Source organism: Trachypithecus francoisi, unplaced genomic scaffold, assembly GCF_009764315.1.
Source record: "Trachypithecus francoisi isolate TF-2019V2 unplaced genomic scaffold, Tfra_2.0 Lachesis_group3, whole genome shotgun sequence".
In the NCBI taxonomy this organism is placed as follows: domain Eukaryota; kingdom Metazoa; phylum Chordata; class Mammalia; order Primates; family Cercopithecidae; genus Trachypithecus; species Trachypithecus francoisi.
Genome location: NW_022681468.1, coordinates 97,653,256 through 97,678,940, shown reverse-complemented (window position 1 = coordinate 97,678,940; position 25,685 = coordinate 97,653,256). Strand labels below are relative to the sequence as shown.

At 38.5% G+C, this 25,685-nt stretch overlaps 1 long non-coding RNA gene across 2 annotated transcripts in view; it reads left to right on the top strand.

Moving 5' to 3' along the window:
• The window catches only part of LOC117070185, a 99,504-nt gene that overhangs the window by 4,449 nt on the left and 69,370 nt on the right, over window positions 1-25,685 (top strand). For both annotated transcript variants that reach the window (XR_004431822.1, XR_004431821.1), the window contains exon 2: window positions 12,800-13,002. This is a non-coding gene — a long non-coding RNA (uncharacterized LOC117070185). The remainder of the gene's footprint in view (window positions 1-12,799; window positions 13,003-25,685) is intronic.

The following is a 25,685-nucleotide window of genomic DNA, read 5'->3' as shown; positions in this document are numbered from 1 at the left end:
TATCATTCAGTGTTCTGTGAATATCACCCAGATTGCTCATGCGTTTGCATAAGGTTGTCAGGGAGCTGATAACTTCTTCCAAGGGCAAATGAAAAGTGACCAAGGAATATTTGGTGGTATCTTCTATGCCATTAATTCCTGCCTTTGCAATTTCAGCAGGTCGGGTGGTGGCTTCATACTTGTGAAAATCCCCCCACTGTAATCTACCTTCTCATTTGTCATCAAATTTAATCCTTGTATCCAGTGCCTAAATGCCCATGAAATGTGTAAACCAAAAGAGCCCAGACAGCTGCAGCAAGGGAGGATATTAGTGGAGTATAAAAAATAAGCAAAGCGTGAGTGATGGCAGGTAATATGCTACCTACAAATTGTCCTGTCTCCTTCTCATGTTCCAGTTTGGTAGGAAAAAAAGTCCTTAGTCTATGCAATAGGTGTCACTGGTTAATTGAAGAGTCTCCACTCACTGAGGTATAATCATGACGTCTCCCCCTATGAAATCCTTCCAACTATACTTTTAAAATCCCTCTTTCCCCAGTGAGTTTCAGAAATGTTTAACAGCACCTTAGCCTAATTGCATAACTTTTCACTTGCAGTTTTTTAGTCTCCTTTAGCTTCTTAAGACATTTGTAAAATATCCCTCTTATGTGCTCTCCAAATCCCCCTTTTCCCCTGCCCCAAGCTTGGGCAGAGGCTGGGGCTGTCTCCGAGATGGCATAAAGAAGGACATCTGGTTAGTTTGCAGCCAACCCTCAGCTTCCAGCTTCCCCAGACCACGTGAACAAGGGATGGGATGGGGTAGAGAGAAGGCAGGACTGTGGAGCCTTGTCCTTTTCTCACGGTTCCTACTGCTTCCCTAAATATGCTGACCTTTGATTTCTTTTCTGAAGCAGGCCTTCGTATATTATCCTGATTTTACATCTAATACTGGTCTGCTCAACCTGTCACAACAAAACTTCACAGACTTGGTGGCTTAAACAAAGTGAATTTACTTTCTCACAGTTCCAGATCCTGGAAGTTCCAGATGACAGAGTTGGGAGGGTTTTTCCTGAGACCTGTCTCCTTGGCTTTTAGATAATCACCTTTTCTCTGTTTCTCTGCATGCATTTTTTTCCCTGTGTGCACACCCCTGGTATCTCTCTTGTGTCCTGATCCCCTCCTCTTATAAGGATGCCAGTCAGATTAATTAGGGCCCATCCTAATGAACTAACTTTAACTTAATCACCTATTTAAAGACCCAGTCTGTAAATACTGTTACATTCCAAGGCACAAGGGTTTAGAACATCAACATATGAATTGTGGGGAGGACACAGTTCAATCCATAACATATATATATTCATACCTATATAATCATAGATATGATATAGGCAACACACATAACTAATTTTTTGCATATTTTACAGCTTATTAGAAATTTACTTTTTTTGCTCCTTGATACAACTGTAGGGAGCACTTACATTTTTCATGATCAACAGCTGAGAGAAATGTCTAATATGATTAATAACAAAGTAATATTCAAAATAATATTTACAAGTGAACAGTGAGCAGAGAAATAAACAGTTAGAAATAAAACTTAACCAGATCAAAGTAAAACCCTGCACTTAGGAGGGGAAATATTACAAAATTCTACACACAGGATCCATTTTTCCAACACATGATTCAGCACCTTTTATGTGCCAGGCATGCTTCTAGGGTTTGGAAGTACAGTGGCTAACGAGATTTTTTAAAAGGAGGGAGAGATAATAAATAAATAAATAAATGTAAACTATAATTGTGGGTAGTAACATATACACATATATGTTATTGCATATATATATGCAATTATAATGTAATGTAATTATATTATAATTACAGATAGTAACATATATGTAATGCAATTATAATTGTATTATAATTGCAAATAGTAACATGTATTATTATTGCATTATAATTGCAGGTAGTAACATATATATGTAATTATTATTATATATATGTGTGCATTAAAACAAATGAAATGAGGTCATGGAGTGAGGTGGGACTGAGTTTAGATGAAGGGGAAAGAAGGTGGTAGTTGAGTGGAGGTCTGAGAGTGCAGGGGGCAAGCCTGGCAAGAGCATCCCAGGAAGATGGATAGAAGTGCGAGGGCAGGTGGCAGAGACCAGCCACCAATGGGAGGCTTCTATTGGAGGATGCAGTGAGGAAGGGAGGCTTGGTAAGATAAATGGGGCCAAATTACACAGGGTCTGGTAGATGACTTTAAGAGTTTGTGTTTTGAGTATAAAGGGAATATCTTGGAGGGCTTTGAGCAGATCAGTGACTTGATCTGACTCATGTTTTTAAAGGATAATTCTGGTACGCCTGTGGGGATTTAATTGTGGATGGGCAAGAATAGAAATATTTAGGTAGGTTATCATATGTTTTATTTCTTCATTCATTTTAGGGACAGGGTCTTGCTCTGTCACCCAGGCTGGAGTGCAGCAGTGCCATCATAGCTCACTGCAGCCTCAAACTCCTGGGGTCAAGTGATCTTCTCACCTCAGTCTCTCAAGTAGCTGGGAATGCAGGTGCATGCCACCATGCCCAGCAAATGTTTAATCTTTTTGGAGACACAGAGTCTTGCTATGTTGCCTAGGCTAGTCTCAAACCCCTGGCCTCAAGCAACCCTCTCTCTGCCTTCCAAAGTGCTGGGATTACAGGCGTGAGCCATCATGCCCTGCTAGACATGTTACTCTTGACTTGACAAAACTGTTGTGTACTGAAATGTGTCTCCCCTAAATTTATATGTTGCAGACCTAACCCCCAATGTGGTATTTGGAGACAGAGCCTTTAAGGAGGTAATTAGGTTTAAATGAGGTCGTAAGTGTGGGGCCTTAATCTGATACGATTGGTGTCCTTATAAGAAGAAGAGAGACCAAAGCTCTTGCTCTCTGCAGGCACATAGAAGAAAGGCCATGTGAGGGCATGGTGAGAAGGCAGTTGTCTGCAAGCCAGGAAGACAGCCCTCACCTGCAAGCAAATCAGCCAGCATTTTGATCAGGGACTTCCAGCCTCCAGAATGTGAGGAAATAAATGTCCATTGTTTAAGTCAACCAGTCTGTGGTATTTTTTTATGGCATCCCAAGCAGATGAATACAAAAACCTGACATAAAAAGCCCCTGGGAAAGTTTGTTTTTATTAATATTTTTGTTTTCTTGGCCCATGTTGAATGCATGTGTCAGTGTGTGACACAACAACCTGCATTGTTGGTGTTTGCCCCATTCGGGAAGAGGGTAGTGACTCTGCATTCTGTACACATTAAACTGCATGTGTACACATCTGGTACTACATTTCAAGAAAATGCATGCAGGTATGGCATGTGATAACCATATCAGTAAGAGAGAGAGTTCTGGATATCGCATTATGTGTAGACAAGTTCAAAGCTGATAAAATAGGTAAAAAAGAGCTGGGGACAGCTAGAAATGATGACCTCCAGAGTTGAAAGGCCAATATCTTATCTAGTTTCAAGATGAGAAATTTTTAGGTAGTCAGATTTTACCTGAATGCAAAAGACCACACTAGCAGAATTGTTTAAACTGAAAAACATTAGAAAGCAGTAATCTCCCTATTTTGGGAAGTAATAATCTCAGCCTAGAAACATATTTGCATGGTACACAGTATAGTAGATTTCCTCTTCCTTGAGGGGACAGTCACCCCTCAACACATGTGTATGGAAAGACGTTGACCAAAAAAGGGAAAAATGGATTGTTTCATGAGGCTGGGTACTAAGGTTGGATTATAGAGATAACTATAAATGTTTTAATATTATGTATGAAATCAAAGTACATCACCAGGCTCTGAATCTGCTGCACACTTCATTCATTTGTGCAGCTCTTGATTTGGTAAGTTGGCCCCCAGGCAAACAAATATTCACATTATGGATTTTGATACTGCTTTTTATATTTGTGAAGTAATGAGTCTCTTCCTTTTCCAATCTTGAAATCATTTTAGAAACAGAATGTAAATAAATGAACTTCCATAAACAAAATCACATTATTTTTATGATTACAAATGTAATGCCTGTTCATGGTAGAAAATATGGAAAAGTTTGTGTGGAATAACAATAGTCACTCAGATTCCTAGCTGTAAGAGATAATCAAGATTAACATTTTAGCATATTTAATGCCAGTCTTTTTACTATGTATAATCTTGTGTACGTATTTTTTATTTTTTAATTTTTTTATTAAAAAAGTAGACATGAGGTCTTGCTATGTTGCTCAGGCTTGTCTCAAACCCCTGAGGCTCAAGCAAGCCACCCGTCTTGTCATCCCCAAGTGCTGGGATTACAGGTATGAGCTACCACGCCTGGTCAACCATGTATATGTAAAACTGCAACTATATACACACACGCACATCCCTTTAAAATTGAAAGTGGGTCATTTTCTTTTCTATAATACATTACCAGCAATGCTGTATGCCATTAATGAATTTGAAAATGTGATGTTTTAATAGCAGCACCATATTCCATGCATAAATTTGCCACAATTTACAATGCATTTTCACATTTGTGCACAGAATATTTACAATGTTGGCAGTTGGTATGGTTTGGATGTGTGTCCCTGCCAAAATCTCACATTGAAATATAATCCCCAATGTTGGAGATGGCGCCTGGTGGGAGGTAATCAGATCGGGGGCGGCGGTGAATTTCTCACAAATGGTTTAGCACCATCCTCTTGGTGCTGTTCTTATGATAGCTGAGTGAATTCTCAGTAGATCTGGTCGTTTGAAAGTGTGTGGCATCTCCCCACTGGCTCTCTCTCTTGCTCCTGCTCCATGTGACCTGCATGCTCCCTGCCTTCACCTTCTGCCATGATTGGAAGCTTTCTGAGGCCTCCTCAGAAGCAAGCAGATGCCAGCATCATGTCTCTAATACAGCCTGCAGAACTGTGAGCCAATGAAAGCCTTTTCCTTTATAAATTACCCAGTGTCAGGTTTTTGTTTGTAGCAGTGGGAGAGCAGACTAATATACCAATGTTTCATTGTTAGCATTAACATTATGATGAACACCCTTATACAGATATCTTCGTATGCATGTTTGATTATTTTCTTAAGATAATTACTAGAAATGGGCCGGGCGCTGTGGCTCACGCCTGTAATCCCAACATTTTGGGAGACCGAGGCAGATCACCTGAGGTCAGAAGTTCGAGACCAGCCTGGCCAACATGGTGAAACCCCATCTCTACTAAAAATACAAAAATTAGCCGGTGTGGTGGCAGATGCCTATAATCCCCGCTTCTTGGGAGGCTGAAGCAAGAGAATTGCTTGAATCCAGGATGCAGAGGTTGCTGTGAACCGAGATCATGCCATTGTGCTCCAGCCTGGGGGACAAAGGTGAGACTTTGTCTCAAAAAAAAAAAAAAAAAAATAAAAGATAATTACTAGAAATAGAATTAATGGGTTAATGCCTGAATATTTGTAAAACTCTTGGTAGAAATTGTCTGTCAAACTGACCTCCAGAAAGATGATAGCACTTTCTACTCCCATAATTGGTATATAAGGCTGCCAGTTTCTAGTAGTTCATCAACTCTAAGCATGCTCTTTAAAAAGAAATTTTGTCTATTTGATAAGCAACAATGGACTTTCAGCTTCATTGTAGTTTATTTGATTAGGAAGATTGATTTTTTCTTCTATATTTAAATAGCGATTAACTTTAAGGTGATTTAAGTAGTTTCTGTTAAGGATTGTTCATGGTCTTTGGTATTTTGTTAAATTCATATTTGTCTTTTTCTTGTTAGTTTGTAAGGGTGCTTCATAATGTAAAGGAATAAACTCTTTGTAATATATATACACATATTTTTAGTCTGCCACTTTTCTCTCAACTATTTTTCATTACCACTGACATGCAGAAGGTTTTACAAAAGTCATTTGGTTAAAATTGTACATCTTTTTGCAATTATTTTTCTATTAAGTTTATGCTTAGAAAGTTCTTTCCAACTATAAAATTAGTTGTCTAATTAATTACCTAATTAGTTATCTAATATTCAGCTGTATTTTATTTTAATGTTTAACAGCATTTAAAGAATTTTTGCCTATTTTACCTTTTAAATATAGTATGAGGTATGAATCTAACTTAATATTTTACTATATAGTTAACTAATTGTCCCACACTATTCACTGGATGTCTTCTTCCTCAATTACCTGAGAAAGTGTATTAATTCATACATTGTTACTGTTAAAACTAAAATGCTTAGATAAGTTTAACAGAGTTTGAACAAAGACCAATTCAAGAATTGGGCAACTTTCAGAACCAGAACAGGTGCTAAGAGCTCCAATCTGTCATGTTGTCAGGAAGTGTTTATGGGCATAAAACAGAATTGAAGTTCAGAGACGAAGCTTGGTATCTTGCCCTATTTGCATCAGTCGACCATCTGTTTTTCTGTTTTTTTGAGGCTGGTCTTGAACTCCTAGACTCAAGCATTCCTCCTGCCTTGGCCTCCCAAAGAACTGTGATTACAGGCATGAGTAACCATACCCAGTCAGCCACCTGTGATTCACTGAAGCTCACCTGATGTGCTTGGCTGAGACTCAGTTATTTGTTATAAGAGTATATTCCTAGTTAGGCTTTCAGGTAGTTCAGTTAGGTTGCAGTTTGTTACATAAGAACTCGGTTATGGAGGTATCTTCAGGCCAAATTTAGTATAGTGTAACATTGCTGTACTTTTATAATGACTGGAGTTTTATAAATTAATTTTGAATGGTATGTATACAAGATTGACAAGATGTTGATCCTTATGGAAGCTGGGTAATGGGTACATGGGAGTTTATCATACTAGTCTCTTACCCTTCCTTCGTCCTTGAAAATTTCTCTAATAAAATGATTTTATTACTGTTCTGATTGAAAGAAATCTTTATATTTGAACTCTTATCTCTTCCTCAAGTTCAATATGTAGTCAGTTATCACCAAATCCTGATTGCTGTTGCACATGATTGCTATCACTGATTTAGCTCAGGCAGCTCTGTCTTCCCTGGACCTCTTGTCTGCGGGGTCCCTGTTCCAGCTGTCCTCATACTGCCTACCTCATCATGCCTTTCTTTTTGCACTGGGCTCCTCTCTAGGCAAGCCGCATCATGCACCATAAATTCTGGGCTTTGCACACTAATTGCCCTTCCCTGAACTTGCTCTGCTGCATCTCACCTGAGTTCATTTGCACCTAGCTTTCTGCCTGGAAAGCACTTACCTTCCTTGTCCATCTGGCAAACTCGTGTGATCCCTTCAGTATTCAAATGGAGTACCAGCCTTAGAAAGCCTTCCTTGGATCTCCCTGGCATCTCTGGCCATGAGCACAGTTCTCTCCTTGGGGCTTCCATCATTGAATACACCCTAGTGTATTTGTTTATGTATCTCATATAAAAGGGAACCTATTCTTGTTTATTTGTATAACCTCAGTGCCTAGCAAAGGGTCAATGGATGGTTGATGCATAAATTAAAAGGAAAGGAAAATCTACTTTCTAAACCTATCTGAAAGAAACAAGGATTCTAAATTAGAATTTAATTATGGTATTCTTTCTGTCTCTCATTTCTGAAGAGTGGTTGCACCTCTAGGTTCTGTCCTAATGAGTCACAGATTTACCATGAAATGAATGGAGCTGGAGCCTCAGGGCTCCTCGTTGCATACCCTCCTTCCCAGGCTGTAGGAGGAGGCCTGGTGATGTGTTCACATGGTTACCTGACATTGCAATATTTGCAAGATACTTATCTCCACCCTTCCACTTCTCTTCTTGTCAGAGAGTGGTGAAGTGAGCAAAAACACCTTTGGAATTCAGCTAAAGAAGGTTGAGCTGAGAATGCAGTCATATGAATTTAGTCAGATCCATTTATACGTTTTATAGCTGTTTCTGTGAATGAAGTTATTGTCAGCTGACCTGGTGTGGAGGAATTAGCACCACAGAGTGGAAGGCTACATTTTCTCTTCTCTCTGCTGAGTCAACTGACCTCATGACACAAAGGTGTAGGGCCAAAAGTCCTATGGTGATGTGAATGTGTCCCGGGGCACTTGGTTCTGTAAGTATATGACTACCAGAGAAGAAGCATGGCTTGTAATTTACGAGGCTAAATTGTATGTCCCTGGAAAACCCTCCCAGTCATGAGATGTATACAATTTGACTAGATAGTCTTGCCTATCAGGGATACTTAAAGTACTTAAAGTACAATGTATACAATTATATTTTAAAAATTTTGATGGAAACTAAGAGAAAGATTATTTCTCAGAATTCCTGTATTTGTAGAAATATACACACAACCACCCGTGAGTGTCTCTGTGGGTGAAGTTGCAGATTTTGCCTGAGCTAGACATTACGAAGAACAATCATGATGTTGAAGGAAATGTTTGTAAATTATCAATAGTTAAACAAATTTTGATCAACCATGCCAAAAAATTGAATTATCTTTCTATTCTATCAATAGAAAATGAAACTATGTCAAAATTCTTGTCCCATGAAGAGGTTCCAGGAGTGTGTAGCCAAAAATATGGGAAAAAACTATTACAAGCTATGTCAGAAAATTTATCCTAAAAATATCATGCAATCTTTAAAAATCTTGTGGTATAGATTGTACTTATCAACTGTTTGAAAATGTGTAACTTGTTTTGATTTTTAAGTAATTACTCACATTTACACTTCATGTTGTATTTGCATGCATTCTTTTCTCTATTTTAATTTTTTTATTATTTATTACTTTTTGAGACAGAGTCTCGCTCTTTCGCCCAGGCTGGAGTGCAGTGGCATGATCTTGGCTCACTGCAACCTCCACCTCCTGGGTTCAAGCGATTCTCCTGCCTCAGCTTCCTGAGTAGCTGGGATTACAGGCATGTGCCACAATGCCTGGCAAATTTTTGTGTTTTTAGTGGAGGCAGGATATCACTATGTTGGTCAGGCTGGTCTCAAACTCCTGACCTCAGGTGATCCACCTGCCTCAGCCTCCCAAAGTGCTGGGATTACAGGCTTGAGCCACTGTGCCCGCATTCTTTTCTTAAAGATGCCTTCCCACATTTTAAAAGTCCCAGGCCCCATACACTCTGTATCTACCTCTAGTCCTTCCCCTCTGAGTCCTCAACAATTTGTGCCTTTCCCGTTGTAACACCTTCTTGATGATACTGAGGCCTGTTTTTCTTTTCCAGACCTTTGCTTGCTCATGCTAGTTGGATGTTGTCTCCTGGTCATCCTCTCAGTTCCCTGCTCCATTAGAGCTTCTGGCTTCCCAGTTTACCTCTTTGATATCATCACTCCCCTCTCTCTCTTCAACTTCTTTGACTGTATGGCTCATATCTAATCCGTCATACCCTCTCAGATATTCTCCCCAGGGTTTCTTCCATTTTACACACCTTTACATTCTTGCTGTCACTGCTGAAGCAGAAATCTCTACTGAGCCACGTGTAGGCTACTGTAGCAGGCCCCTGAACTGGATCTCTGCCCCATCCTCCTTTAAATAGTTCATTTGATTGGATTTTCCTTTATTCTGATGCAATAAACTATTAGGATTAAAAAAAAAATCCATTTCCCCCATCCATTCAAATCTACTCTATGATGCTAATTCTTCCACAGCCCTTGGTTTAAATTTTAAGCAGACCCCACAGCCTGTCCTTGTATTCTTAGATGATTAAAAAAAAAAAAAAATCTTCTGATCACAAAAGTGTTAGTTCTGTGGTTAATACACAGGCCACTATAATAATTATAATAATCAAGGTGCTCTGGAGAAACAGAACCAATAGGAAGACACACACACACGTAGAGAGAGAGAGATTTATTAGGTTGGTGCAAAAATAGTTGTGTTTCTTGCCATTACTTCCAATGGCAAAAACTGCAATTTTACTTTTGCACCAACCTAATATTTTAAGGAATCGACTTGCACAGTTTTGGAGGCTGGCAAGCCTGAAATCCACAGGGTGGGCCAGCAGGCCTGAGACCCAGAGCTCTCAGGCAGTCTGGAGGCAGAAGTCCCTGTTTTTGGGAGACCTCAGTCTTTTTCTCCTAAGGCCTTCAATGGAGTGGATGAGGCCATCCCATATTATGCAGAGTAATCTGGTTTACTTGAAGTTTACTGATTAAAATGTTAATCTCATCCAAAATATAGCTTCATAGCCACATTTAGACTGGTGTCTGACCAAGGTACCTAGCTAAGTTGACAGATAAAATTCACCATCACAATCACTAAAACTTTGATCCTGATACAAAGCTAATTCCCTGCCTCTCCCACTGCATGGTGTCTACTTGCATTAGGATGGGGCTGAGTTACTACACTTTCTCCCCTGCTCCCCAGGCTGCCCGTGATTCAGTGGGAGGGATGGGGGATTAGAGACAGAAATGCTTACTCAATTAGCACTTTCAGACTTGGCAGGTGGTTAAAACTGGCATCACAGCATGGTTCCCTCCTCAGCTCCTGGGCACCCAAGACTTCTGGTAGCTCCCCCTCCACTGGGGGCAGCTCTCCTGGGTGGGAGGAAGAAGACCCAGGCAGATGTCTCTCCATGTGGCCCACGTCTAGCCACAGGCAAGACACATACATTTTTGCCCTGACAACCTCACCTCTCAACCCCATTATAAAGGCTGACAGCTTTCTCCTAAAAATAATCTTCTCTATGTCTGACCTGTTAGCATCTCAGCAGGGGTGAGGCATGAAGAGTCACAGCCCAATTTTTGGTGAATTTCTTTGTAAGTCATAAAAGATGCTCTCACCCCACACTTTGGATTATGACATCTGTTATCAGACCTCAGCTGAAACAGAGACTATCATTCCTTGTTATATTTTTAGGGGGTTCTAAGTAGTATTTGCCTCACTTCACTCTCCTGCTCAAAGTCCTTCAAAAGCTCCTCACTGCCAACAGAGCTCCATCTGAGTTCCTGCCCCTGATCTGAAATGCCCAGGCATCCTCTTCCCCCACTCCCCTCAAATACCACTCACTCTGCTATTGTTCTTCTACTCCACCAATGAAAAGCCTTCTTTTTAAGATCCCACTTCCTCTGTGTCCCAGAACACCCTCAATGGAAGCAATTTTTTTCATATCTTCCTTCAGAGCATTTATTCTCATTACCAGTCATTTGGCAGAGTGCCAGAGTGAGAGGGACGGCCTGGGGGTCAGGGGACCTGGTGCTGCCCCACCGAGGTATGTTATTTTGAGCAATAACTTGCTGTCTCTGAACTTCCACCTCTCTCATCTTTATAATGATGGAAATGAGGCTATCAGAATAATGTCATGAAGTCATTGTGAAGATTAAACAAATAGACATATAAACTTTGCTGCACACTGCCTGACCTTGTGTGGATATGTGTATGGCTGCTTTCTTGGGTCTCTCTCTCTGATCAAGAGTCTGCACGTGGGAAGGTGAGGGGGAGACCTGCCCTGTGGCTGAGAGTTCCGCCTACTCCATCCCTCCTATAGCACGATGGCAACGCTTGTACATATTCAAATGAGGAACAAACACACACAGCTGGGCAACTGTGGCAACCTGGCCTATTTCATCAACAGCTTGGGTAACCTGCTAACCCTTCTGGGAATTATCTTTCTTTGTGAATGTGCCTCTTTCTGAGAAATGTTCTGTGATATGTGGTCAGAGGTCCCTGAGGCAGGGGGCAGCTGTGCACAGGGCCCCACTGCACCTTGACAAGGGAAAGGCTAAGTGGTACCTACTTGTAGGTTTTCAAAAATAAGTCGGTTTCTTTCTACTCTTCCTTTTACTCATAGCGTTTGGTAAAGAAAATGTTGAAATTTAACTAGATTGCAATCTCCTTAAGGACTCAGTATATGGCATACCCCAGGCAGCCAACCGTAGCCTGGATGGTCACGCAGCATCCAGTGACGTCCCCTAGTGTTATGTTTGCCCTGCTCACATGGTCACTGGACATTACTGTTTGACCCAAGAATAAAGTCACATGGCTCATGATGCCTTACATAATCCCTCTCCCCAGGCAATTCATATCCGTGGACAATTCATATCGTGTCCATGTTCTGTTACTTTTACCTCATGAATATTTCCCAAGTTTGTCTATTTCTCTCTCTGTTTATTGGCTTTTCAAGCCACCACCATCATCTCTTACCTAGGCTCCTGCAATCGCCTTTTGAGTGTCTCCTTGTAAACATTCCTGACCCATCTGTCTGTTTGCCAAACTATAGCTGGGATAATCTTCTAAAAACAAATCTGGTCACCATGGAAAATGCTATGGAGGTTCCTCAAAAAATTAAATGTAGAATTTCCCTATGATTCAGCAATTCCACTTCTGGGTAGATACCCCAAATAAGTGAAAGAAAGGACTCAAACAGGTGTTTGTACACCCATGCTCATAGCAGCATGATTTATAATTGACAAAAAGTAGAAGCAACCCAAGTGTTCATTGATGGATGATAGACAAACAAAATGTGATACACACACACACAGATATGAATATTATTCAGTCATAAAATGGAAATTCTGACAACATGGAGGAATGTTGAATACATTATACTAAGTTAAACAAGCCAATCACCAAGGAAAAGTAGGATTCTACTTCTATGAGGTACTTGCTAGTCAAATCCTTAGAGACAGAAAGTAGAATGATGGTTGCTGGGGGTTGAGGGGAGAGAGAATTGAGAGCAATTGTTTAATTTGTAAGGACTTTCAGTATGAGAAGAAGATAAAAAGCTCGAGAGATGGATAGTAGTGATGGTGGCAGAAAAATGTGAATGTACTGAATGTCACTGAACCGAATGCTTAAAAATGGTAAATTTTATGCTTCTGTATATTTTACCAAATAAACCGCACAAAAATCTGATTATGTTACTGAAAATATTGTCAAAAAATTTCCTACTCTTCTTAGGATGAAATATGGACCATTAGCTGAGTCAGCTGGCTCTTGTGTGATTGGACCTCTGCCCAGTCCTCCCACACCCTCTGGTATCATCTTGCCCCTCCATCTGGGTGATCCAGCCCATGGCCTTTTTGGTTTCTGAGGAATCTTGCCTACAGTCTTCCCTCTGCTTGGGATGTTCTTTACCCAAACACAGCGACTTGATAAACACTGTAATGTACTGCTGTACGCAACTATGATCACAAAACTGTTCATCATGTAACTTCTTTTCCTTGAAAAGTTTGATCTGTCAAACTTTTGTGTGGAGGACATTATTGTGTCTCTCTTCTACAGAAGAATAAATCTCAGAGTTAGACCTCTATCACATGCAGACACTGGCACTTTAATTTTATGTTTCTGCTGCTTCAGTAAATACATTTTCAATAAATAAATTTTATGTTTATTTAAATATCTAACACTAAAAGATACCACTGAATATTTCAGCAAAAAAGGTAAAAATAGCTTATTATTGATCAGAAAAATGTGAGTTAATCAGTGTTTTATGTATGGATAGTTGATGAAATAAAATAACTGCTCCAAATTTTGGTTTTTGGACATTTATATAGATATATAGATGTGATCTGTAAGTCTATAAGTGTGATTTTTATAGATCTATAAATATAACATAAACAAATTTTTAAAATTGTTTTACAGTAAAATTGACTTTTTGAATGGATATAGAGTTCTATGAGTTTTAATGTATCTGTAGATGGATATAATCACTACCACAATAGAATAGAGAACAGTTTTATCACTCCCCAAAATCTCACACTTCCTTTTTGTAGCTACATCCTGCCCCAGCCCCTAACACCTGGCAACCACTGATCTGTTTCTTATCACAGTAGTTTTGCCTATTCTAAGATGTTATATCAGTGGAATCAAAACCAAACAGTATGTAATCTTTTAAGACTGCCTTCGTTTACTCAGCATAATGCAATACTTAACTAGGTTGTTCCATTTATCAATAGCCCTTTTTTCTGAAGGACATTTGAGTTCTTTCCAAGTTTGCAATTATGAGTAGGGCTACAATAAACATTTATGTACAGGAACGTGTAGAAATATAAGTTTCATTTCTATAGGGTAAGTCCCCATGAGTGGAATTGCTGGGTCATGTAGTAAGTGCATGTGTAGCTTTATAAGAAACTGCTACTTTTCTTCAGAGTGATTGGACCATTTTGTATTCCCATCAGCAATGTATGAGAGTTCATGTTGTTCTGCACCCTCAGTAGAACTTGATATTGTCAGCTTTTAAAAAAATTTAGACATTTGAATAGGCATGTAGTGATAGCTGATCATGATTTTAATCTACATTATCCTAATGGTAAATGATGCTGAGCATTTTTTCATGTCCTTATTTATCATCCTTATCTCTTCTTGGATGAAGTGTTTGCTTAATTCTTTTATCCATTTTCTAAACTGTGTTGTTTTCTTGACATGGTTTAGCTGTGTTCCCACCCAGATCTCATCTTGAATTTTAATCCCCGTAATATCCACATGTCAAGGAAGAGACCCTGTGGGAGGTGATTAGGTCACGGGGGTGGTTTCCCCCATGCTGTTCTCATGATTCTGAGTGAATTCTCATGAGATCTGCTGCTTTTATAAATGGTCGTTTTTCCGGTGTTCTCCCACGCTTGCCCTCTCTCACCTACTGCCATGTAAGATGTGCCTGCTTCACCTTCTGCCGTGATTGTAAGTTTCCTGAGGCCTCCCCAGTCATGTGGAACTGCGAGTTATAAATTACCCTTCATAAATTACCCAGTCTCGGGTAGTATCTTTATAGCAGTGTGAGAACAGAGTAATACACTTAGTATTGAGATTTTAGAGTTTTTCTCTTTTAATATATTCTGAATATGAGCTCTTTGTTGGATGCGTGGTTTGGAAATATTTTCTTTTCTTTTCTTTTTCTTTTTTCTTTTTTTTTGGACAGAGTCTCACTCTGTCCCCCAGGCTGGAGTGCACTGGTGTGATCTCAGCTCACTGCAAGCTCCGCCTACTGGGTTCATGCCATTCTCCTGCCTCAGTCTCCTGAGTAGCTGGGACTCCAGGGGCCCGCCACCACGCCCGGCTAATTTTTTTTTTTTTTGTATTTTTAGTAGAGATGGGGTTTCACTGTGTTAGCCAGGATGGTCTCGATCTTCTGACCTCGTGATCCACCCGCCTCGGCCTCCCAAAGTGCTGGATTACAGGTGTGAGCCACTGTGCCTGGCCGGTAATCTTTTCATTCTTTTAATGGCCTCTTAGAGAAAAAATGTTTACCTTTGATAAAATCCAATCTGTTAATTATTTCTCTTCTATAGACTGTGCTTTTGCTATCATATCTAAGAACTCTTTGCCTAACATCAGGTCATGAAGATTTCTCCTATGTTTTCTTCTAAATGTTTTGTTTTATATTTTGATTAGAATCCACTTTCAATTCATTTTCATTTAAGGTTTAAGGTTTTGGCAGAAGTTCATATTGATGATTTCAGCATCATTTGTTGAAAACATTATCCTTGATCCATTGAATTGCCTTTGCACATTCCTCAAAAATCTATTGGGCATGTTTATATGGGTCTGATCTGTACCATTTATTATTTTCCATTGATATATATGTCTGTACTGTAGACACAAACATGTTACTATAGATTTATAGTTACTGTAGATTTATAGTAATTCTTGAAATAACATAGTGTGAGTTCTCCAATTCAAGTTTTTATTTTCAACATTGTTTTGGCTACTCTCCTTCCTTCTTTTGCCTTTCTGTGTAAATTATAGAATCAACATATCTGTGTCTACAAAAATTTCTATTGGAACTCTGAGTGCAATTGCATTAAAACTGGAGGTTAATTTTTTAAATGACATTTTTAGTATACTAAATCTTCCTATCTAGCAACACATCATGTCTCTTCCTTTATTTATATCTTTGATTTCTTTCAGTTGGGTTTTATAGTTTTCCTACAAGGATTCTGCACATCTTGTTATATTTATACAAAATATTAACACATTTTTATATTTTGTGCTGTTGTAAATGTTTTATTTTAAATTTCAGCTTCTAATTGTTTAGTGATAGTATATAGAAATACAGTAAATTTTGTATATTGATCTTATATTCTGCAACCTTCCTGATAGTTCTCATTAATTTAAGAAACTTTGGCTTCATTTATCGTTCTTGCTTTATTGCACTAAGATTTCTAGTGTGAGGTTAAATAGAAGTAATAACAGTTGACATCCTTGCCTTGTTCCTCATCTTGGGGGGAAGCATTAAGTCTTTTACTATTAAGTATGATGTTAGCTGATATGCTCTTTATCAGACTAAGGAAGTGCTGTTCTATTCCTAGATTTTTGAGTTAAAAAAATTTGTGATCAGGTGTTGAAATTTGTAATTTTATTTTTCTTTTTCTGCATCAATTGATATGATCGTGTGTTTTATCTCCTGTAGTCTCTTAATATGATTAATAACATTTACTGATGTTTCAATATTGAACTATTAATACTATTGTATTCACAGGACAAAGTCTATTTAGTTATGGTGTATTACTATTGTTGTATTTGTTATATATTGTATTGGTGTATTTGTTATATATTTAATCATGTGTATTATTATATATTTAATTTGATGATATTTTGTTGAAGTTGTTTGCATTTATATTCATTAGGAATATTTGTCTGAAATTTTCTTATATTGTCTTTATCTGGTTTGGGTATCCAGGTAATACTGACCTCATAAAACGGTTGGGGAGGAATGTTCTCATTTCTTCTCTTTTCTGGAGGTGATTATGTAGAATTGATGTCATTCCTTCAAATAGAAATAGAATTTAGCTACAAAAGCAGACAAACCTGGAAATTTCTTCTTTGGAAAGCTTTTTTATCTAAGAATTCACTTTATTTAATAGATTTGGAATAGTTCAGTTTATTTGTTTCTTGTTGGATGAGTTTTGGTAGTTTGTGGCTTTCAAAGAATCCATCTGTTTTATCTAAGTTATTGAATTTACGTGCATAGAGTTGTTTGTACTATACCCTTGTTATCCTTTTTAATGTATATGGAGTCTGCAGTGATAATTTTCTCATGTGTTTTCTCTCATTTTCTGTCAGTCTGGATTGAGGTTTATCAGTCTTATTCATCTTTTCAATAATTAGCTTCTGGTTTCATTAATTTTTTATTGATTTCACTTTTTTATTATATTGATTACTGTTTTTATTTTTCTTTCCTTTTGCTTTTAGCTTATTTTGTTATTTTTGAATCAACAAAACATTTCTTTTTTTAAAAAATTGGCAGTTAATTCTATAAATTTTCCTCCAAGAATTCTTTTGTTTGAGTCTCACAAATTTTGGTATTTTGTATTTTTATTTTATTCAGTTCAAAGTGTTTTCTATACTATAAACACCTCTACGCAAATCAACTAGAAAATCTAGAAGAAATGGATAATTTCCTGGACACTTACACTCTCCCAAGACTAAACCAGGAAGAAGTTGAATCCCTGAATAGACCAATAGCAGGCTCTGAAATTGAGGCAACAATCAATAGCCTACCCACGAAAAAAAGTCCAGGACCAGATGGATTCACAGCTGAATTCTACCAGAGGTACAAGGAGGAGCTGGTACCATTCCTTCTGAAACTATTCCAATCAATAGAAAAAGAGGGAATCCTCCCTAACTCATTTTATGAGGCCAACATCATCCTGATACCAAAGCCTGGCAGAGACACAACAAAAAAAGAGAATTTTAGACCATTATCCCTGATGAACATCGATGCAAAAATCCTCAATAAAATACTGGCAAACAGGATTCAGCAGCACACCAAAAATCTTATCCACCATGATCAAGTGGGCTTCATCCCTGGGATGCAAGGCTGGTTCAACATTCGTAAATCAATAAATGTAATCCAGCATATAAACAGAACCAAAGACAAGAACCACATGATTATCTCAATAGATGCAGAAAAGGCTTTTGACAAAATTCAACAGCCCTTCATGCTAAAAACGCTCAATAAATTCGGTATTGATGGACCGTACCTCAAAATAATAAGAGCTATTTATGACAAACCCACAGCTAATATCATACTGAATGGGCAAAAACTGGAAAAATTCCCTTTGAAAACTGGCACAAGACAGGGATGCCCTCTCTCACCACTCCTATTCAACATAGTGTTGGAAGTTCTGGCTAGGGCAATCAGGCAAGAGAAAGAAATCAAGGGTATTCAGTTAGGAAAAGAAGAAGTTAAATTGTCCCTGTTTGCAGATGACATGATTGTATATTTAGAAAACCCCATCATCTCAGCCTAGAATCTCCTTAAGCTGATAAGCAACTTCAACAAAGTCTCAGGATACAAAATTAATGTGCAAAAATCACAAGCATTCTTATACACCAGTAACAGACAAACAGAGAGCCAAATCAGGAATGAACTTCTATTCACAATTGCTTCAAAGAGAATAAAATACCTAGGAATCCAACTTACAAGGGATGTAAAGGACCTCTTCAAGGAGAACTACAAACCACTGCTCAGTGAAATCAAAGAGGACACAAACAAATGGAAGAACATACCATGCTCATGGATAGGAAGAATCAATATCGTGAAAATGGCCATACTGCCCAAGGTTATTTATAGATTCAATGCCATCCCCATCAAGCTACCAATGAGTTTCTTCACAGAATTGGAAAAAACTGCTTTAAAGTTCATATGGAACCAAAAAGAGCCCGCATTGCCAGACAATCCTAGGTCAAAAGGACAAAGCTGGAGGCGTCACGCTACCTGACTTCAAACTACACTACAAGGCTACAGTAACCAAAACAGCATGGTACTGGTACCAAAACAGAGATATAGACCAATGGAACAGAACAGAGTCCTCAGAAATAATACCACACATCTACAGCCATCTGATCTTTGACAAACCTGAGAGAAACAAGAAATGGGGAAAGGATTCCCTATTTAATAAATGGTGCTGGGAAAATTGGCTAGCCATAAGTAGAAAGCTGAAACTGGATCCTTTCCTTACTCCTTATACGAAGATTAATTCAAGATGGATTAGAGACTTAAATGTTAGACCTAATACCATAAAAACCCTAGAAGAAAATCTAGGTAGTACCATTCAGGACATAGGCATGGGCAAGGACTTCATATCTAAAACACCAAAAGCAACGGCAGCAAAAGCCAAAATTGACAAATGGGATCTAATTAAACTAAAGAGCTTCTGCACAGCAAAAAAAAACTACCATCAGAGTGAACAGGCAACCTACAGAATGGGAGAAAATTTTTGCAATCTACTCATCTGACAAAGGGCTAATATCCAGCATCTACAAAGAACTCAAACAAATATACAAGAAAAAAACAAACAACCCCATCAAAAAGTGGGCAAAGGATATGAACAGACATTTCTCAAAAGAAGACATTCATACGGCCAACAGACACATGAAAAAATGCTCATCATCACTCACCATCGGAGAAATGCAAATCAAAACCACAATGAGATACCATCTCACACCAGTTAGAATGGCAATCATTAAAAAGGCAGGAAACAACAGGTGCTGGAGAGGATGTGGAGAAATAGGAACACTTTTACATTGTTGGTGGGATTGTAAACTAGTTCGACCATTATGGAAAACAGTATGGCGATTCCTCAAGGATCTAGAACTAAATGTACCATATGACCCAGCCATCCCACTACTGGGTATATACCCAAAGGATTATAAATTATTCTACTACAAAGACACATGCACACGTATGTTTATTGCGGCACTATTCACAATAGCAAAGACTTGGAATCAACCCAAATGTCCATCTGTGACAGACTGGATTAAGAAAATGTGGCACATATACACCATGGAATACTATGCAGCCATCAAAAAGGATGAGTTTGTGTCCTTTGTAGGGACCTGGATGCAGCTGGAAACCATCATTCTTAGCAAACTATCACAAGAAGAGAAAACCAAACACCGCATGTTCTCACTCATAGGTGGGAACTGAACAATGAGATCACTTGGACTCGGGAAGGGGAACATCACACACTGGGGCCTATCATGGGGAGGGGGGAGGAGGGAGGGATTGCATTGGGGAGTTATACATGATATAAATGATGAATTGATGGGTGCTGACGAGTTGATGGGTGCAGCACACCAACATGGCACAAGTATACATATGTAACAAACCTGCACGTTATGTACATGTACCCTAGAACTTAAAGTATAAAAAAAAAAAAAAAAGACACACAAGTAAAGTCATACCACTAATAAATCAGGTTAAGAATTTGAAACTAACTTTGATATCTAAATCTATGTACCCCTCTCAATAACTTTCATAAAAATGGAAATAATTATACTATGTTCAAGTTAAGTCGCATTTTCTAGATTAGTGAAATATAATATTCAATTATGAGATCCAATGTTTTCACATTTTAATATAAATTATGCTCTGTCTTAACTGATGACAGTCAGAGTTAAGGGTAATTTTTAATTCTCTAATGGTACACGAAGCAATGTTTTTTAAAAAAATCAATGGTGTTTTAGATTTTGTGAAGTGTGGTAACATTTACTTCATTAGAAGTGAATTCAAATGAAATAGGCAGCATTAATTTCTTACAACTGGTGAACTGTGAAAAGTTAAGACACTTTCTTCTGTGTTCAGAGAAAAATAAGAAGTAAAGAATCTCTGCCACCTCTTCTCCATTGTCTGGTATTTATCACCAACATCAATACTCTTACACAAATGGGCTGATTGACCAAAGAAAAATAAAGGAGACTTGAATCAAATTATTTAAGTGTAAGCTTCATATTACATGATGACTCTTAATCAAAATGTTTTGGTTTTAGGTAAAGTAAAAATATTAAGGAAATCTTTTAAGCTGTGCCTGTGGAACTTCAGAATAGTAATGGTTATTTACAATGAATAAAAGCTGAAATTATGTACATACAATTATAATTTTCTTTAATAAATGATACCCTTTTTGCTCATAAAAAAAAAGTATTTTCTAATTTCCCTGGAGTCTTCTTTTTTGGTCCATAGATTATTTAAGCATATTATTTAATTTCCAAGTGTTTGAAAAATTTTCAGTTATATTTTTCTTAGTAGTTTCTAGTTTAATTCTATTGTGTTCAATAGTCAAACCATCAAATTCTTCTGCTAACATTTGTTTTATGACACAGTAATAGTCCATCTTGGGAAATGTCTCATGTGTACTTGAAAACACTGTGTATTATGCTATTGTTGGGTGGGATGGTCTATAAAGTTTAATTAGATGCAGTTAGTTTATGACGATGTTCAGTTCTCTGTATTCCTGATGATTTTCTCTACTTGTCTGATTCATGTCTGAAGAAGAAGTGTTGAAGTCTTCCATTATAATTGTGGATTTATTGTTTTCCTTCAGGTCTATTGATTTTTGCTTCACTTAGCTTGAGGCTTAGTTGTTAAGTGCATATATATGTAGGGTTATTAGGAGTTCTTGATGAATTGACTCTTTTACCATTATGTTATGTTCTGTTTATCCCCGGTAATTTTCCTTGTTTTGAAATCTGCTTCATCTGATATTAATGTAGACACTCTAGTTTTCTTTTGATTCATGTACACATTGTATATCTTAGTCCTTCCTTTCACTTTTAGCCCACCTATATAAAAAGGGTTTCTTAAAGATAGTACCTGTATATATTTGGGTTTATTTTTAATCATTCTGACATTTTAAATCTATTATTTGGTATGTTTAGACCATCTAATTTGGGGTGCATGGTTGTAATAGCTGCTTTGAAGTCTGTTAATTCTAGATTTTATGTAACCTTGGAGTTGGGGTCTGTTACTTATTTTTTTATTGTTACGAGATATTCCTGATTATTTGTATGCTAATTAATTTTGGATTATATTCTGGATATTATGAGACCCTGGGTCTTATTTAAATACTAAAGAGAATGTTAACTTTGTAATTCTTGTTGTTGCTGTTGTTTTGGCATGCAATCACCCCGATTACATTTGGTCTGCAAATTCTGACCTGCCTTCTCTGAGTCTGGCATAATTCCATTTTCAAAGTATTTTCACTACTGCTGAGAGCAGTCCCAGTGGCCAGTCGGTGGCCCCATGGCTCAATTCTCAAAGCCTGTGATATGTTGATAAGGTTCAGATTTACAAATGCACAGGTAGGAGGGGCACTCAGGAGTCCATACAGAACTTCATGGAGTCACTTTCTTGATCCCTCTCCTCTCTGTGATTTCACCAATGTATACTTATTCCCTGCATCCTCTCTTCTCAGTTCTCTGGCTAGAAATCTAGAGTTCTGTTTTCCCCAGTATCATGCAAACTTACTGCAACTGTGCCTATGTCCAGGACCAAGTGGCAGGAGAAGAAAGAGGCAAAACACATGTAGCAATGCCTAGCCACTGAAAATTCAAAGGACCACAGTTCTTTTGATACGGGAGAAGGGTTCCCTTCCTCAGAGTTTCAGGTGCATGCCTGCTGTCATTGCTTTCAATGCTGCAGCAAGTGCCACTGGCGTGTTGCTTGGGCATTGCTGTGGGAGACAAGAGCAAGAGAAGTCTTCTCCCTGTGGTCTTTCTGTCCACACCTGGTGTGGATTTCTGGGCTTCAGGGTGTCTTTGATTTCAGAATGGTGATACTGAAGGGAAAAAATGATAAACTCACCACTGGTTCAGGAAGACTTCAAAGTCTGTTCTCTTTCCCCATCCACCTGTTACTATCCATGTATTACAGTCCTCAGATAGTTCTTTCTTGCATTCTATCCAAGTATTATAGGTGCATTCAGTGAGAGAGACAGGGTGGAGTGTCTTTGATCCATCTTCTCTACAACCACAACCATAGCTTACATTTTAAAGATTTTTTTTGTAATAAGTACAAAATGAATGCCTGTTCATTGTAGATAATACAGAATATGCAGATAAGAAGAAAGTAAAAATGGCCCATAAGACTAACATTTCCACATTACTTATGTGTTTTAAGCAAAATTAGATCATGTGCTACATGTGGTTTTGTATTATATTTTTTTCTTTTCATTTAGTGGACTTATTTTCATGGTAATATACATTCTTCTCCATGGATGTACCCTAATTTTTTTTTTTTTTTTTAGGCAGAGTCTTGCTCTGTCACGCAGGCTGGAGTGCAGTGGTGCGATCTCGGCTCGCTGCATGCTCAGCTTTCCGGGTTCACGCCATTCTCCTGCCTCAGCCTCCTGAGTAGCTGGCACTGCGGGCGCCCGCCACCATGTCCCGCTAATTTTTTTCTTTTTTAAAAATATTTTTAGTACGGACGAGGTTTCACTGTGTTAGCCAGGATGGTCTTGATCTCCTGACCTCGTGATCCGCCTGCCTCAGCCTCCCAAAATGCTGGAATTACAGGCGTGAGCCACCACGCCCGGCCAGCATGTACCCTAATTTTTTAACACCAAGATCTTGTCATTGAACATTCAAGTTGCACAGCTTTTATACTGGTTGCAACCAATGGGTAAGCAGCTGAAGAAGTCGCAACAGAAGTTAAACTCTCTTAAATACTTCTTAGGCCCCATTTGAATTTTTAAAACAAAAATATGCCATTTTACAACCCCACCCTAACCCCAGTTAGAAAAATTTATCCTCTGGAAATAGAACTATAAAGTGCAATGGCCATTATTCTCAGAAAACTGGTTAGATAGGACCCATGCTTCAACCCAGCAACTAACATCTAAGTACAGAAGTTAGATGCCTGAAAGAAAAGCAGACGGTGTTGTGTCCTTAGAAATAGATGCATCGCCATTATTTTTATGTGTCTCTGTGCCTCAGCTCCTGCCGCACATGATAAAGATGCAACTGTGTCTGTACTATAGCGATAAGACACCATGGGGAAGTGCTTGCAGAGGCTGTGGTTTTTTGAAAAAAGCCACAAAGAACTCCTTAATTAAGTCTTCCTTTCACCCTTATTAAAATTCAGTGAAGATTACCTTGGAATTTGTCCTCTATCTCACAAACAAATCATAACAATTTCATAAGACTTCCTCAGGCTGCCTGGAGTATAGCTTATTATTTCACTAGGGTTTTATAAATAGAAAAATATATATGAAATCCTCCAGCACACCCTTCGAAAGGACTTAGCTCAGCCCGTCTGTTGTGATGACACTGTCAGAGAACTGGCTGGAAGCTGGTGACTTAAAATAATAATGCAAACTAAGGTTTAAAGAATACACACCCACACATACACACACATATGTATCTAAGTGTGTGTGTGTGTGTGTAGATGTATGTGCTCATATGACAATAACCTCATATATGATATTCCACCAGATGGCAACTTGAAATTCTCTCAGTTGTTTTAAGGCTTATAGAAAACTCCTAGAATACATTGTAGAATAAGCTATGATTTCTAAGTGTAAAATAATAGGGAAAAATAAGAAACTTTATGATAAGAATTGAAGGTCTCACAAAAAATATGAAACACTGTATAATGTCAATGATGCAAAACCTGATGTTCTGGAAATAAACAGGCCTAGAGCTGAGGTTTGACTATAATGCATACGATCATCATAATAACTAACATACAAGGAGTACTTAGTTTGGACTGAACTCTTTGCTAACCACTTTCTCTTTCATACCTTTTTTTTTTTTGTTGAGACAGAGTCTCGCTCTGTCGCCCAGGCTGGAGTGCAGTGGCCGGATCTCAGCTCACTGCAAGCTCCGCCTCCCGGGTTTACGCCATTCTCTCGCCTCAGCCTCCCGAGTAGCTGGGACTACAGGCGCCCGCCATCTCGCCCGGCTAATTTTTTGTATTTTTTTAGTAGAGACGGGGTTTCACCGTGTTAGTCAGGATGGTCTCAATCTCCTGACCTCGTGATTTAAGATTAGTCTATTATTTTTATGGCGAAGAAACAGAGCTTTAGCACTCTTGAATGACAAGTACCAAAACCCACCCATGTTAAGTTCTGGGTTCAGGATCTGAACCTGGGCCTCCCTGACCTCCGGGCCTTGTTTTCTACCACCTTTCCTTTTCTTAGCTTCCTTGTTCTTGGCTCAGAATTCTCCCTGCCTCTGTGTTTATTTGGTCTCACATCAGTTTTGGTTTCTGGATTTCATTACAGTTATGCCTTATTTGGAGAGTATCTTTTAAGGAGTGACAATATTTTTTTAAAAGGTATTTTTATTTTAATTTTCTTCCAATAGATATTGGGACAGTTTCAGCAAGTAAAACAGTTCTTCATAGGTGATAGGGCTAAAGGAAAATGTTTTCTATGACAAGCGTTTGTTATCTCTATCTCTTCTCTGCACAGTGAAGAGAATCCTGCTTGGACCTCAAGCCAGGGGCCCTCTGCAGCTGCCAGCTTAGACACTGGGCCTCACAGACTGGTGTCTGGACTCTGGCTGCAGTTATTGGAGCAATGGGGAAGTAAAGACAAAACTGGAAATGTGAGGGTGAGCGTTGCTTTGGAAAGAACAGAAATGATCTGTGGGGAAAAACAACAAAGATGGGAAGAAAGCTGCAAGAGGCAAAAAACAAGGCACTGGTGGGCTGGGAAGGGATTTGGGGTAATCTTGGGAAAAGGGGTGGGGAAACCTTGGGGTCACTGAGCCAGGTGACAAAGATGGGGAGGAAAAGGGAAGGGGAAGAGAATACTGAGAGGCAGTGCTGTGATTATTCATTGCATCCCCTTTCAGATTCATCTGAAGATGGAAGATATGTCCGGCCAAGTTTTCTTTATTTTTCATGGCTGGTCTGCGAGAGTGACTCCAGCCTAAGCCTGGGCTGCATGGGCCCCTGTTCTAAATGTGTCATTCAAGCTTCCTTTTAAATGTGTGTGTTCGTTTGTACAGTTTTTTAGTTTCATTAGAGATTTTTATCTCTTTTATTGGATTCTAAAATCTTAGTTGTCAGCATAAACTCTCCTACTGGGAGCCCTTGTAGTCTTAATGAACAGAAATTTCT